Raw genomic sequence first — 15,000 nt, 5'->3', positions numbered from 1 at the left:
TCGTAACAAAACCCTCTATTATCTCCAAGGAGAAGAAACACCTGTCTTCTGTTCTTGTCTCTAATGATTACCCTTTTTCTTTTTTACAGAAAATCACCAAGACGACGAATCTGAGTAGCATGGCTGAGCCCACGATCGAGTACAAGTCTACTGCGGTTTTACCCTATCTCAAAGGCCTATCCGAACAATCTCGCCACTGCCTACAGCAACAAGGCATGCGCGCTGTTTTCAAGTCGGAGACTACATTAAGATTACATCTAGTACGACTGAAAGATGCTGTCGGGCCGACTAAACAAGATGGCGTGGTTCACAGGATTCCCTATGAATGCTGTAAAGTCTACATCGGCGGGACTGGAAGACCTTTGCAAGAACATGAGCGAGACATCCGACTTGCCTGTACCCAGACCTCTGCCGTTTCAGAACACGCTAACAACACCGGACACAACCCGCTTTGGAACGAAGTAAAGTTTATTGATCATGATCCTCATTGGTACATACACAGGGTCAAAGAGACGATTCACATAAGTGGTCATGACAACATGGCGGTCGGTTGTCTCTGTTCAGTCTCCGTGATCTTTCTTGTAGTTATCTACCACTGGCTCGCCAAATAACAAATAACAAATCAAATCGCCAAATAACACTAATTACTGGCCTAGTAATGTGTTTCAACTTTGGAGGTTCTCCAAGCCCTCTGCCGTGAGGAAATTACCTGATTTCAGATTTAAGTCACCTTCAACACGCGACTACACCAATCTTGGCAACGTTGTCATTGGGCTTTTACTCCTCTGTGGCGATGTGGCGTCTCACCCAGGACCCGTCAACCCTACTGGAACCAGACCAGTTATCAAATGTATGGTAACTAACTCTCGGAGCTTGAAAAGCCTGAACAGAGTTCAAAACAGTGACAGGACCTCGGAGTTCGTCTGCAATTTGCAGCGTTTCCAGGACCTTGTGTATTCAGAGGACCCGGACATAGTTTGCGTCAACAAGACATGGCTAAACGATACCATAGTAGATTCGGAGATCCTCCACGATGGCTATACTATGTTTAGGAATGATCGAACACAAAACCGAGCCGGTGGGGTGCTTATTGAAATCAGTTCTGTTGGATTTAAGTCTGTTCGTAGAATCCCTTTACCCGACCATCTACAAGAACTTGAGGTAGTGTTGGCGTTAATTACAACGGCCCAAGATCGGAAGGTCCTATTTTGTTCCTTCTACCGACCGCCGGACCTAGATTTGAGTTGGGTTAACTTATTAAATAGTTTTCTGGATTTGGTTTGCGAGGACTTTGACAATATGGTAATTTGTGGCGATCCCATGGGAGTTTCCGGATAGCTCAAGAGGCGCTAACGAACAGACATTCGTAGAGGCGTTACACGATCACTTCCTAACTCAAATTCAACGAAAGCCCACGCGTGGCACTAACGTTTTAGATCTAGTTATCACTAGTGTTCCAGATCAAACGACCTTGTTGGACGTCCTTGACATTAACATTGCCAGGTTGTTCACGGAACACCGAACTGTCCTCTTTGAGTTTCACACCTCAGTCAAAGCGCCCGCCAAAACGCACCGATCCGTGTATGATTATGCAAGAGGCGATCTCAGCGGCCTGCGAAACGCTTTGTGTTCAGTCAATTTGACCAGTGTTGTGGATGAGGGTGATCTCGAAAGCTGTTGGCAGACTTGGAAAGACCTATTTTTTTAATTTCCAAACTTGAAAAAATTCAAAGTCGTGCAACCAAATTTATTCTCCAATTACCTTTTATCGCAAAAATATCTTATAAGGAAAGGTTAATATCTCTATCCCGTATGTTATTGGCATGAACTCCTAGACTACGCATAATCTGGTCCACATTAGCCCATACGTTGTTCCTGTCGTGCGCGAAAGCGCTAGAACGACTCGAGCATCCGCTACTAGCTTTCCTATCTTTGTCCCCAAGAGATGTAAAACTACATCATATCTGAAATCTTCTTTTATTAGAACAACCAGAATCTGGAACCTACTCACTGGCAGAATAGACGTAGCTAATGCTACTCTTACTAGTTTCAAATCTTTTCTTTATTACTACTACTCTCGTGCTGTCAGAATGAACTACAGTCTGGACAATCCTGGAACTTTTAAAACCATCTGCTTGAAATGCAACTCCACAAGATTTTTCTAGATGTACTAATAATGTGCTGCATGTAAAGTGTTTTTATTTTCTTTCCTTTTTTTACATACATTTATTCCTGGGGCCGCAGTAATTGGCTACTCAGCTGTTGCGATGTCCCTGCCAAACGTTTGTATATATTGTCTGTATGTTTGTTTTGTTTTTGTTTTCGTTTTTGGTATCATAAAGGCAAAGCTAATAAAATAAAATAAAATGCTCCGAGGAACTCCGAACAACTCCAAACAACTCCGAGGAACCACCGAGTAGCATCGAGCCTTTTAGGTCCTCTTGACCCAAGTGCGTCAGTGCCATGAGTGGCGTAGGTGATGTTTATATGATTAAGTGTACCAACTCTCGCAATGCTTTCTCTTCCTTGCTTCATTTGTAAAATCGTCATCTCCTGTTGATGCCGTGTCCTTAGGAAAATGTTCCAGGTCAAACAGAACATTCAGCAGATACTTCCGCTTACTTATAGCAGCTTCTACAGCCTCCGTATAATCCATTTCATCGTCTTCCATAAAGCTACGTAATGTTTTCATAAACTTCTTGTTCACTAAAACAGTTTTCAGATCGTGGTACCATCTTAGATATTGTAAATGTAAGAATGGTAGCTTTTTGTGGTAAACAGGAAGGAGACGGTTAGAAGCTTGAACCTGAACATTATCCTTTGGCAAACCCTGATGTAAATTTTCTTGCACCTCTTTTTCCCAAGCAGAATTCAAGTCACTGATATCTTCTTATCGCATTGCAAGGATCAACTTCCTCACGTTCTGTGTCACTCTCTGTATTTCCATCGTCAGTTTCTTCCCCACCATCATCTTCGTCCTCGTCATCATCATCAACGTCGTCGTCGTCCGCTTTATCTCCATCTTCATTGAAATTATTCTCTTCTCTATCGTAACTTTTTTTAGCTTTTCGTTCCAAGCCCTCTTCCCCATTTGAAAAGATGTTCATTGCTTCTTCTTCAGCAAGTAGTTTAGGACAACTCACTGTCTCGTGTCGATCTCTGTTGAATTTGCGCCTAAATGCTCCCTGACAGAATTGACAAGAATGCATCATTCAAAGTGGTTTGGAACAAAATAGAAGAGATGTGTTTTGTGTGCTACTGCTGTTTTTCCACCTAACCATCCCATTGGTATCGCATATATATGGCAACACGAACAATTAATAATCTGGAGCCAATGAGGAAGAACGTGTCCGGGCATGGTGAAACCGGTTGTGGAAATTAAAAGATACAGATCACGAACAAAACTGGTTTTGCATCATCGACAACCAATCAAAACACAAAAAAACTATTCGTTTGAGTGGATTGGTTAAAAATGGATAAAAATTACGGACTCATCACATACTTGATCCAAAAGTTCACTGAGTAAAATCACTGGTTTTTCGACTTCTTTTAGGAGTAAGTATAAGGTCTTTATCATGTATGGAATAGAGTTTTATGAATGGAATCCCCAGTGGGACAGTAGCAGCACCGTTGGTGTGTTTAAGAGTTTAAAGCATTCGCATAAATTACTTTTGGTCTTAATTTGGTAAAATAGAAATTTAGGAGATTATTATTTTTACGAAACTACGCTTGCTGTTCTCTGAAGGTTTCACTTCTGGCGACAGAAACATGATCTACTGTTGTCCATAATTTTTAAACACGCGTCAGTTTATAAAATACTAAGTGAATCACTAAAGCAGATCAATTTCAATTGGAAATGGAACGCTATCGTAGATGGTACAAGTCCAATTTTTTGGCAGAAACAGACAGTTCGCCTTGAAAAGAACAAATTGATGAAGGTATTATCTCTGTATTGAAATATTGTTTCCATTACCTTTATACTCGATTACTTATCATCTTTGTTACGTGCTGGAATAACCAAGAGTTGTCCGCGAACAAGGCATAAGTGAAAAGCACTCCTGAGTACGATATAAGGCACGCAAGAAAGGTGTGACAACGAGAAGTTACATTTTAAACTATTATGTAATTAGTTTTACACTGTTACAGTTACTTAGGTTAAAGATTAAGTTAAGCAGTTCGTAAAGGAAAGCAGGCTTACTGTCCTTCATGGCCACTCCAGGTATTGGTCTTGATTAACTTCGAACTCTAAGTTCCACTGACTGTAGACAACCATTCTTAACTTTCTTGATTCACTGGATTCTTTCCACACACTGGATTTTCTGTGTACACAAACTTTTACGCCGGAAGACTTCATGATGAACTCTGAACTCTTTGTCTTCTTGCCTTTTCAGCTATCGTCTCTTTCTTTTCTTTCTTCTTTCCGGATATAGCAAGGTCAAAAGGTTTTAGCTCCACCACAGTTATCACAGATGATTATAGCTTCGTCACAATTTCGGGTCCATAGCTTAAGTTCAATGACAGCCAGCCACGAGGGTGAACCCTCGGGCAAGAGAGTTTTTTCTGTTACTTACAAGAATGTTTTTATACTTTTGCTCTAAGCATCTAGAAAGTTCTGTTGTTACTTATAATGTATTACACAAGGTCTACTATTTGTGGAAACTGCTGAGTCACATCAAAGGAATTTCTGGAATATTACAGATGGTATAATAATCCTAGAAAAGTCTGGAAATGCATGACAGATAAACTAAACGTAATTCTGATCCTCATAACATCTTCAAAGCTGATTTGGGGTGGCTTCTCTAACCAACTCTTAAACTTGTTTCAACTCGTTTGACGTCAATGCCTTCTCCATTGTTCTTACCCTATACAAGCGCGACACTACTCGGCGGGTTGCGCGGTATTGTACCAGAAGCACACAACATACTCTCTCCTACAACCTCATTAAACAGTCATACCACATATACCTATACGGCGGGCATCTCATTATAACCCCTAAAGCTCCAAAACCGGTTTGACCTTAACCCCTCGTACACCTACGTGATGTGAATCTCAGTAACCCCCTAACTCACATCAATTTTCGAGACAACATTCTTATTACTGGGGCTTGTTCTAAAAACACTCACTCGGGGTGCAGCACAAAGCAGTTCTGGAGTGCCTGGGGCGCCGTGTTTGTTCGGAAGGTTTCCACACTGTTGATCCTAAGGCAGATGCGTATTATGACTAATAAAAGTGAACTGAAGTCTTTCGTGGGAATGCTTAGCCTCTATGGCAAGTAGCTTCCGGGTCTGCCTTGATGTCTAAGTAGTTTCTTTGGCATTTAAACTTAAAAAAATGTGGTAGTTGTTTAAAAAATAAGGAAATTGTTTAGAATTTGGAGGAAAGGAATACGTATCTCGAAAAATTAAGGCCTGTCGAACGTTGGGAAAAAATTTTTCTTAAAAAATTTAGCTCTCAAAGTTACATGCTATGAGCTGCTTCTTATTATAATTCCTGTACGTAAACTTGACGATAAAAAATAATCCATTGAGTTCTAAGATCCATTTCTTGGCACAAACCAGACAAACAAAACATCGAACAAACAGAACAGAAAATCAACGCGTATTAACCACAAAATTGGATTTCGGCGTTAAAGTCTCGCGCATGGGCAGACGTTATTCAGCTCTGTTTTTAGGAGAAGTTCTGCCAACGTTTGGAAGATGACTCATAGGTCAACCTCGTTTCCAGGGCCTCTCCCTTCCTTTCCCTTGGCTTCTGGACTGGGAATACTAGCCAAGCCTAAAAGCGGAGCTACCGTGTTATTTGGTCTTAAAATAATATAAGATGAAATAAGATAATTTATTTCATGTCAAATTACACAGAGGGTGGCCACCCTTTCCCCCGAGCCAGAGGCTCATGATAAAGTGTTTGACCAATATTAAATTATAGTTCTATTATGTATAATTAGAAAAGCCTATATTGCTTATGTCTTACTAGTTAAATTAAAAATGACGTATATCAGCATAAATTAATTAAGTCAAAGACAATTACTGCATTGACAGCCGGTAAAATCTTTTTTAAAAGTCTTCGAAAGGATGATACATTAGGTGCATATTTTACAACTAATGGCAACTGGTTCCAGATACGTGAGATTATACACTTATATGAGCCATGAATGAATCTAATGTATGAAATTTGTACTACGTTTAGACCTCTGCCTCCAAGATTATATGTTGTAAGTCGGAGTTTGAATAAATTGGCTACATAGCCTGGACCATTCTCCTTAAAACATTTAAAAAATATTATCAAAGATTGTTCTATAAGCCTATGTTCTAGTGTATTCATGTCTACCATCCTAAGAACTGATTAATAATTAGTACTTTTCCTCATGTTCATTATAGTTCGTAGGCTATAATAGTTTGCATCTTACAATAAGTAGACCTGGCTTGCGCCTGCGATCCAATTGAAAATCAATATCTGGTCAGCGGCCAAACTTAAAAACCTCGATGAGGGCTAAAGGGAGGCACGGAGGCCTCATGGTTAGAGTGCTCGACCCCGGATCGAGTGGTCCGGGTTCGGGGCCTGGCCGGGGACATTGTGTTGTGTTCTTGGGCAAGACACTTTACTCTCACGGTGCCTCTCTCCACCCAGGTGTATAAATGGGTACCGGCGTAATGCTGGGGGTAACCCTGCGATGGACTAGGATCCCACCCAGGGAAGAGTATAAATACTCCTAGTCGCTTCATGCTACGGAAACCGGAGATAAGCGCCGGCCTGATGGGCCTTCTGGCTCGTGACTTTACCTTTACTTAGGAGGTCTAAACTTAAGTCTACGATATGGTCATGCTATACTGGTCAGCGGATAACTTGTTTTGACAGGTGTCAATTGACCATAACATGGATGTCCAATATCAAAGATGTCGCTCTAAGCTAGCTGGAGTATGGCTGCCATGTTGGGCACAAGTATACAAGTATTCATGATGATGATGATGATGATGATGATAATTATTCTTGTTCTTCTTCTTCTTCTTCTTCTTCTTCATGAGCATCATGGGTTCCTAATTAGATTTAGCCAAGCCTAAAAGCGGAGCACCCGGGTTATTCATTCTCACTGGCCTTACTTAAACAACGAATTGTTGATGAGGCCCAGCAAGGCCGAAACAGCTGTCCATGGCTGCTGATTGACCGGATGAAATAGTTGTGCACATGCGTGTTGGCTACACCAGGTTGGTGTTAGCGTGTGTCACCTTGGTTTTTTTGTTGTTTTTCACTCGAAAAATTAAGCCTTGTTGATATTTAGGTGTCCTACATACAAGAAGTTAACCTGGTCAGAGGTCAACTTAAAAAAAACCAGCTGGCCTCGTTGAGCTCTGAACCCGCTTACGATATGGTCAAGTGATACTGGTCAGTAGGTACCTTGTTTTGACAGGTGTCAATTGACCATAACATGGATGTCCAACAACAAAGATGTACGCTGCAAACGGCCGCCATGTTTGGCGTATTTCTTGGGCGTATTCAGATTTATGTAAATTTTTAATTTTCTTATTTTACTCTTATATCAGGCGAAGAGCCATTCCATGGATGTACTGATATAAAGCCGTTATAGACTCCTTTCATAAATGGCGACCAACTTTACATTCTTTTGTATTCATGTTAATTAGACCTACTGCCCTCGTTTTGAGACAAATATTCCTTTGAAATTTGCTCTTTGTAGCGAGGCTAGAAAGGCTTATTAGCATTAAAACAAAAGAATTTATTTATTTGGCCGCCATTATGAAAGAGGTCTATTTTTCTTCTTCTTCTTCTTCTTCTTCTTCTTCTTCTTCTTCTTCTTATTATTATTATTATTATTATTATTATTAATATTATCATCATCATTATTATTTTTAGGATATTATTTTATTACTGGGCAACAATACCGCTAGCCATGATTACCATAATAAAAGGAACTCATGGGTTGCTATGAGTATGGTGCTCCGCTTGGCGGCCCTTTGGGCCGCCGGAGCTCCGCCACAACACTCCACTGCGAATCATTAACCGGTTTGTTTATCGCGGCATTCAGGCCCTTCAGAAAACGTAAAAATGATCTTTCTTGCGTTTTCGGGTGTGGAAGCGGAATAACAAATAACGGCTTAAAAAAAGCAAATGAATAAGGAATATTTAGCTTTGGAATATTCAAAAAAAAAATTACGGTTTCCGTTTAAGAATAACGAATACGGAGAAAAGGAATATCGAAAACAAATTCAATAATAAATAACTGGGATCCAATTATTCCACTTCCATCCCCGATACATTTACTTCCGTGCAGACAAAGAATTACCGGGGGCCCGCGTACCAAGTATGTTCCTTCGCCGAAAAAAGAAAATAAACGGTCTGCTCCGCCTTCAGTGGTTTATTACCGTTATAGACTGCGATCCCCCGTCTTCTTAACTAATCGAAATTTTTGGAATCAAATTTTGCTCTTCTTTAACTTGTTGTTTTCCACATTGAAGTTCGTGTTTAGAAATCGTTATGCCCTTCGGCCACGTATTTGAACTAGACGCTTTGCAAGGGTAAACTAGGGCTTGTTCAGGGCCGATCCAATATGGAATAAAGAGCCGATTTATGACACGATGTCGCAGTAAGGTATGTTCAACCTTTTGTATTTGTCACGGGATGCAAAAGAAAAGGCCAATTGGCCTGGAGCTCATCTACGCGGGACCAGAAGTGAACAACTGGTAACTCATTTTGAGCAATCAGTTTCTCAGACGACCCGATTATTTTTAGATTCGTTTGTTCATTGTTTTGACATTGGAACCGCAAAGGGTGCCCTCCTCCCCCTCCCCCCAACTGCAAAGATATTGTTGGTGTTATCTACTGTTGCTAATGTCCAACCAGAGCCACATTGGCTGTGGAAACAAAGGGTTCCTTTGTTCCTGTGGTTGGCAAATGTGAATAACAAAAACATTTTTTTGTAAATGGCGGATATAAGCTGAAGGTTGCAGTTTGCAGGTCACTGTTTCACCATAGGTAAGCATTTTTGTAAAGGTTCGGTTGTTTCAGTTATGGTGAAACATTTACCTGCAACCCTAACCTGCAACCTGCTCTTTACACAGTCCGGTTTGTAAACAAATTTCTCCCCTTTTCACAACTTCCTTCCCAGAGTCCTCTCTTTTCCTGCTACTTATTTAATCACTTTGTTACTCAGGCTGTCATGTCTGCAAATATTATCCAGTAAGTACAAGATGAAATGATTGAGAATAAAGAGAGCTATAAAAAAGTCGCAAACACAAGCTGCTGTAAATTATTCCAAAAAAGCTCAAATCGGCCCGAAATTCCAATGAGACCAAAGATGATAGTGCTGCTACATATTTCAATCCTCATATCGGACAACCTTTGAAAGAAAGGAATTAAAAATTGACAAAATGGGCTGATTTTGGCCTTAGCAACATGCTTGATTCGGATGTTGCGTGCACGAAACCGTTGATAAACATCTTACCGACCGGGCCCAAGGTTTAAATTTGTTACACACAGGGTGGGCGACGAGGCTTTAGTCTCAGTGACAGGTACAACGGAGGGGCCCTCCTCAGGAAAGTACTGAGCTGTCACGCAGATACGGACGAAGCTCAGGGAAATGCTGCTGCATTAAGGATGTTTCGCAAACAAAACATAAACATTCAGTTTGTTTTACAGTGTACCAAGAAATTACCTTCATAATCTCTTGAGTGTACCTGTTACTGACAGCGTCGCCCACCCGCTGTGTAACAAATTTGAACCTTGGGCCCAGTCGGTAAGATGTTTTCCAACGGCCGTGCACGGAGTCGTTAGATTAGCGAGCTGAAATTCCTGCACCTCGGCTGTTTTTGTTCGATAGAGAAAACCATTAATTAGAGGAGAATTTTAACGGCACTGAGCTAAAACTGGAGGCGATCTGAGCGTTCGGAGTGAATTTACGGCTGATTTCCTTCGGTGGATATGCGAGACCGACGCCAGCAAGTAACCAACTTGGAGAATTATTTGTATGAGAGAGCAACGGTAGATCTAAAATCGCGCTGAAACGGCCAGAAATACTAAAAACATACCATAAATAGGACAAGGAGGCAAGGTAAGAAATTCTGATGTATTTTTATTTCTATTTTAATGCCCTAAGTAACGATCGTTAAATTCCCCATACAAACCCTCATAAAATTTATGTAACGTAACAACGCATCTCTGACCACGTGATGTTACCAAGGGAATTTTCATAAGTTATGCATACATATGCACATGCATAAAAAAGACATTTGAAAGAAACTGTTCTCTGGAGTAACATCGCGTGGTCTGAAATAGGAAAACAACACGTACAAGCTAAAGAGGTCCATTTGCTCGTGTGTTTAATGATGTTAATTTCGATAATTGTCGTAACAATTAAAGAACAAATAAATAAGACAAGGAAATAATGACAAATAAAGAAGCCTTGGCTGTGCTCTGTTCTGTTGTAAAGCACGCAGGAAACGGCTAGAGCACGAAAGAAGTGTAGGGGGAAACACGAGCCGATAGGCGAGACAACAGAACAGAGCACAGTCAAAGCTTCTTTATTTATTTTATGATAAAGAACAAGTAATTTTCTTCAAAAATTCTACTTTATTTTCAAAGCGAGCGCTGCTTGTGGCGAACTGAGGTGTCGTCAGCACAGTGCTTTATACTCTGATAAAGCACGCTAAATTGGATCAATCAGGGCGCTTGTAAGAATGTTTAAAATTATTTGATTGGTTAATGAAACAAAGGCTTGTCAAAACATCAATCAACTGGAAAGTGGCTTGACAGAAATCATACAAAATTCGAATTTATGGAAAAACAAGTGCCTCAATGTTCGGTTTCAGTCCATAAAAAACAGCAAAAAAGAGGATCTAAATAATTAAGTTCAGTGAAAACCGGCCGAATTGTTGCCCATGAAAACCTGCACGTTTCTGACATGACAATTGGAAAACAAACTGTTCCTTTCTTGCGGATGGAATCTGAAAACCTGTTGGGAATTTTGTAAAGAACTCCAGCCTGAGGAGTTTCTGAGCTTGAAAGAACTGCTGGACCGGGCGACGGCTGAGGTCTTCCATCCAAAGCACTTGACAGAATATCTGAGCAAGCCTTTAAGTGACAGCTTCAATAATACACAAGGAAAAATTCGGAAATTAATCTGCCATTTCTGCGGATGATGAAGTGAGCTTTCGTTTGTTCCATGCTTTGTACTCTCATAAAGCAGCTGTTTAAACCAATGAGAGCGCGCGTTATATAGAAACTTTATTATAAAGTATGATAATAATCATGTCCAATATATGTGGGGCGATGGCGTTAGATAGGACAAATTGTCTGAGACGCTTTCAGTTTGCACGCTATCTCGAGGCAGAAAGTGAATAAGACAACTTTATGAGGAAATGCCACTTAAACCTTCAGTCTGCGCTCTCTGTCATTCAATGTAGTCATAAATTATCGAAGTGGTTGATATATCTAGCTTCTCTCTCCTTGCACGTCATTTCATATGACCAAATATCGAGATCACTTGCGACGGATTGGAGTAACCAGGAATTATTAAGTAAAACTGTGCAAACGTAGAATCCTGTCAGCTAGACTAAAGGTATGATTATGGGCATGCAATGCTTCTTTTAAATTTAAAAATCGTGGCTATCTGTGACCACACAATATCTCTTCGTAATATCTCGTCAACTAAATTTGGACCAACGTAAGTCACCATCTCAGGGCACAAACCCTTCATAAATCTTTGTAGCTAAAAGTTTACTGTGTGCTTTTTTTCTCGATGTCTTTTTGAGAAAATTCCTGTCTAACTTGTGAAAAGCAGCACTTTTTGTTGGAACAGACTACGGTAGAACGCATCCCTGTACCTTTCCCCTGGAACAATTGGATGCCTAGTGGCTTGCAATTTTGATTTCCTTTCTAATTATTTTCTCTATCGGCTCTATTGGCTTGAGGGAAAAAAGACGATGTACAGACATCGTGGGCGTCCACAATAGCTACACCCCACAAAGCGTTCTCACCGGTTCGGGTAACACAATATGATAAATGCAAAACCTAGAAACTCTCTAAAGAGACAACGACAGTCATTTTCCTGTCGTGAATGAGAACACTCCTCTCTTTCCGAGGTCTTGAATTCGCTGCTAAGTAGTATAAGAGGCTCCAGGGTTAATATCCACAGACATCCATGAATACTTCCAACTAACCTGCTCAATCGCAGAGATTTTTTGCACGGTCGGGTATCCCTGATATGTGAGTATAGAAATTTTATTCTTTTAAATCTTATTCAATTCAGTTAGGGCCAGGAAAACTCTCCAGTTACAGCAAAGCTTTCCTTTTAACTAAATTTACTGTAATAACTATTATATCATTTATTTTAGCACCTTAATGTCATTTCATTTAGAATTCTTATTTTTTTCTTAATAACTTTTAAGCTTAGTTAGCAAGTTATTATTGCTCTTGCATTTGGCATCTCAGTTTTGTAAATATAACAACCGAGGCCATGTTGACAGCACTCAGTTGAGAAATGTCAACAACATGAAACTGTTCGAAAAGGCTGAGTGCATTTATGATTGCCAAAGTTAATCTTGAACGAAATTCGTCGCAAGACGGAGAGATAAATAAGCTTCGTGTATTCAGTGGAACCCAAACGTTTCCTCTTACATTTCGTTTTAGTGAATGCTAATTTCTTAGCCTTTCAAAATGCTGGTAGACCCAATCATTGCTTAAAATCTTAAGCAGGAATGTAGAAACCTCCTTAAATTAAGAATACTTGGCCGATGGGTGCCCCTGGCTGATTGCAATTCTTTTAGTTTGGATAAAAGACGTGTTGTTTTTTACAGGAACTATATTTTGCCACCGGAACAGATCGTTTTTGTCCTTTAAGAATTCATGTTTACATTTTGGGAAGAAGTTTTATCTAAGCAAAATTGAATTTCCATTTATTTTCTTGCGTGCAATCGAAATACAAATTATGCGAATGTAAAACAGATAATAATCAATGAAGTTGCATGACAATAACACGTAAGAATCACAAAAAAGGAACCTGCCTTAATTAGGGGACACAGTATATCCAAGCTTGTTGAATCAAGTCTATCTTTGATGACAAGCTAAACGAAAACAGACGTTTTTCAGTGAAACATGCGGATGACATCGATAACATTTTACTGATAACTATTTCTTATTAATTTAAATATTATCTTTACAGCCTTAACACAGTTCGGGCTTATGAAATATATTTGAAAATCGAAATATTACATACAATCAATATATCAAATCGTGTTATTTCTTGGTTTGATATTCATGTCTTATTTTCACATTGTAGGAATACACGATGCCATAAGCTGTACCGCTTTAAACATCATTGTGTGTAAATAAACGTATATCTAGCTATCAGTATATAAATCAGATGGAATAAAATGTTAATTCATGTCCGTTTTTGAAAAAAACGGACAAGTGCTACCAGCCTATTAATTTTGAGAAATTTATTTGCCGGCGGTAGAAGTGCATGCAAACCTGGCGTATCCATAGCAACGGTTAGTTTGTCATCATAGTCGACTATACTTTTTATTCTTAAAGTAACAAAGCTGACAAAGAAATATTTCTTTTGTGCATAACAAAAGACGATTCACCTCTGCTTCCTGTCGATTAACGGTTGTTACCTTTTGAGCGAAAAATAACCACTAGTATTAAATCAATAAAATAAAAATCAATATAAAAAAATTAAATTAAAAATGAACTTGGCTATATTTCCTGTTTCAACTTTAAAAAGTTGCCGCTTAAGCCTCTTGCTATCCAAGCGGTGCAACAAAAAAGGCGACAGGCTAGCAAGATATTTATCGCTAGACCTCTGAGTCAAGCTAGAAACAAAACGTTTTCAATGAAAAGGTCCATATGTTCAATTAACCAGTGGTTGCGCTTGTAGTATCTTGGAAATGATAATAGGTGATTATGATAGCATACGGTTTTTGGAAGATTTGTTTGTTTTACCTCGTAGGAAGGGGATATGAATAATCTGTTCTGTACTATCAAAAGCTGCCTGCATTTGCTATTGAATGACGCCTTTTATTTATTCCTTATTATTTGCTCTTTGAGTTTTGGTGATGTCGTGCCAGACTGAAGTTTTTAATATCAACCACCCATGTTATTAATATCGATTTTTTTGTATTTTATTGTTTTTATTTGTAAGTTGTACAAGAGACAAGCAAAGAGATACTATAATGCTAGTTTAAACAATTTTTACATAAAAAAAGGATACACACAAAAAGAAAAAAAAAAGGAAAGAGAGAGGGAGATAAAGAAGCCTATTACATTATAAATACTGATATATTTACATACACCATCACAAAAAAAACAGAACTAGATTAGCTGAAGCAAGGTAGAAATTTGTTCCATTTTTTATAACGTTTTACCAATTTATTGCCGGTACCTGCAATTTTCTGTTCAATCTGGCAAGTTGCTTTAACCTTGGCTAATATATAGATTTAGCCAAGCCTAAAAGCGGAGCTCCCGGCTTGTTTATTCTTACTGGCTGTAGGATTAGTGAAAATAAAAGGCTTTGGAACGGTCCGCCTTTTGGTTTTCCCGGAAATTGCTTAATTATGTAACATTTTCTTTGCTGCCTAACTAGTGAATTCCACGGTTAATTTCACCTGAAAAACCGACTGATCGCATGAATCACGAAGGGATGAGTGTGATACCGGTTTTTCTAGCGAAATCTACTGTTGAATTCACTGGTTAGGCAATTATTTTTCCTTGAATCGCAAGAGTTTGAAAAGAAAACAAGCAAATCCTCAGCAAGCGAACGGAAAAGGAAAGAAACCATTTCAGAGTCGACTGTCAAAAGCCAGCGAATAGGAATCACGCTAAAATTAGAAATCACAGACGTACTATAGCTCGTGCTTTGACAGATCGTACCTTATTTATTCCACTTTATCTCTGAAAATGAAATCATTTACATTAAACACGCCAGCTTGGCTTAGAACCAGAATCGGCTAGAAAGGACTAACTTCAAACAAGATCTCCAACAAATTACCTGTA

General features: G+C 39.3%; 1 protein-coding gene across 1 annotated transcript in view; it reads left to right on the top strand.

Moving 5' to 3' along the window:
* The first annotated feature begins 11,312 nt into the window (after positions 1 to 11,312).
* The window catches only part of LOC138015419 (G-protein coupled receptor 83-like), a 38,301-nt gene continuing 34,613 nt past the window's right edge, over positions 11,313 to 15,000 (top strand). The window contains exon 1 of the mRNA XM_068862447.1: positions 11,313 to 11,566. The gene's annotated coding sequence lies outside the window, so the exon portion shown is untranslated. The remainder of the gene's footprint in view (positions 11,567 to 15,000) is intronic.

Source organism: Montipora capricornis, chromosome 9 (assembly GCF_036669925.1).
Source record: "Montipora capricornis isolate CH-2021 chromosome 9, ASM3666992v2, whole genome shotgun sequence".
NCBI lineage: Eukaryota > Metazoa > Cnidaria > Anthozoa > Scleractinia > Acroporidae > Montipora > Montipora capricornis.
This window is presented reverse-complemented; position numbering and strand designations above follow the sequence as displayed.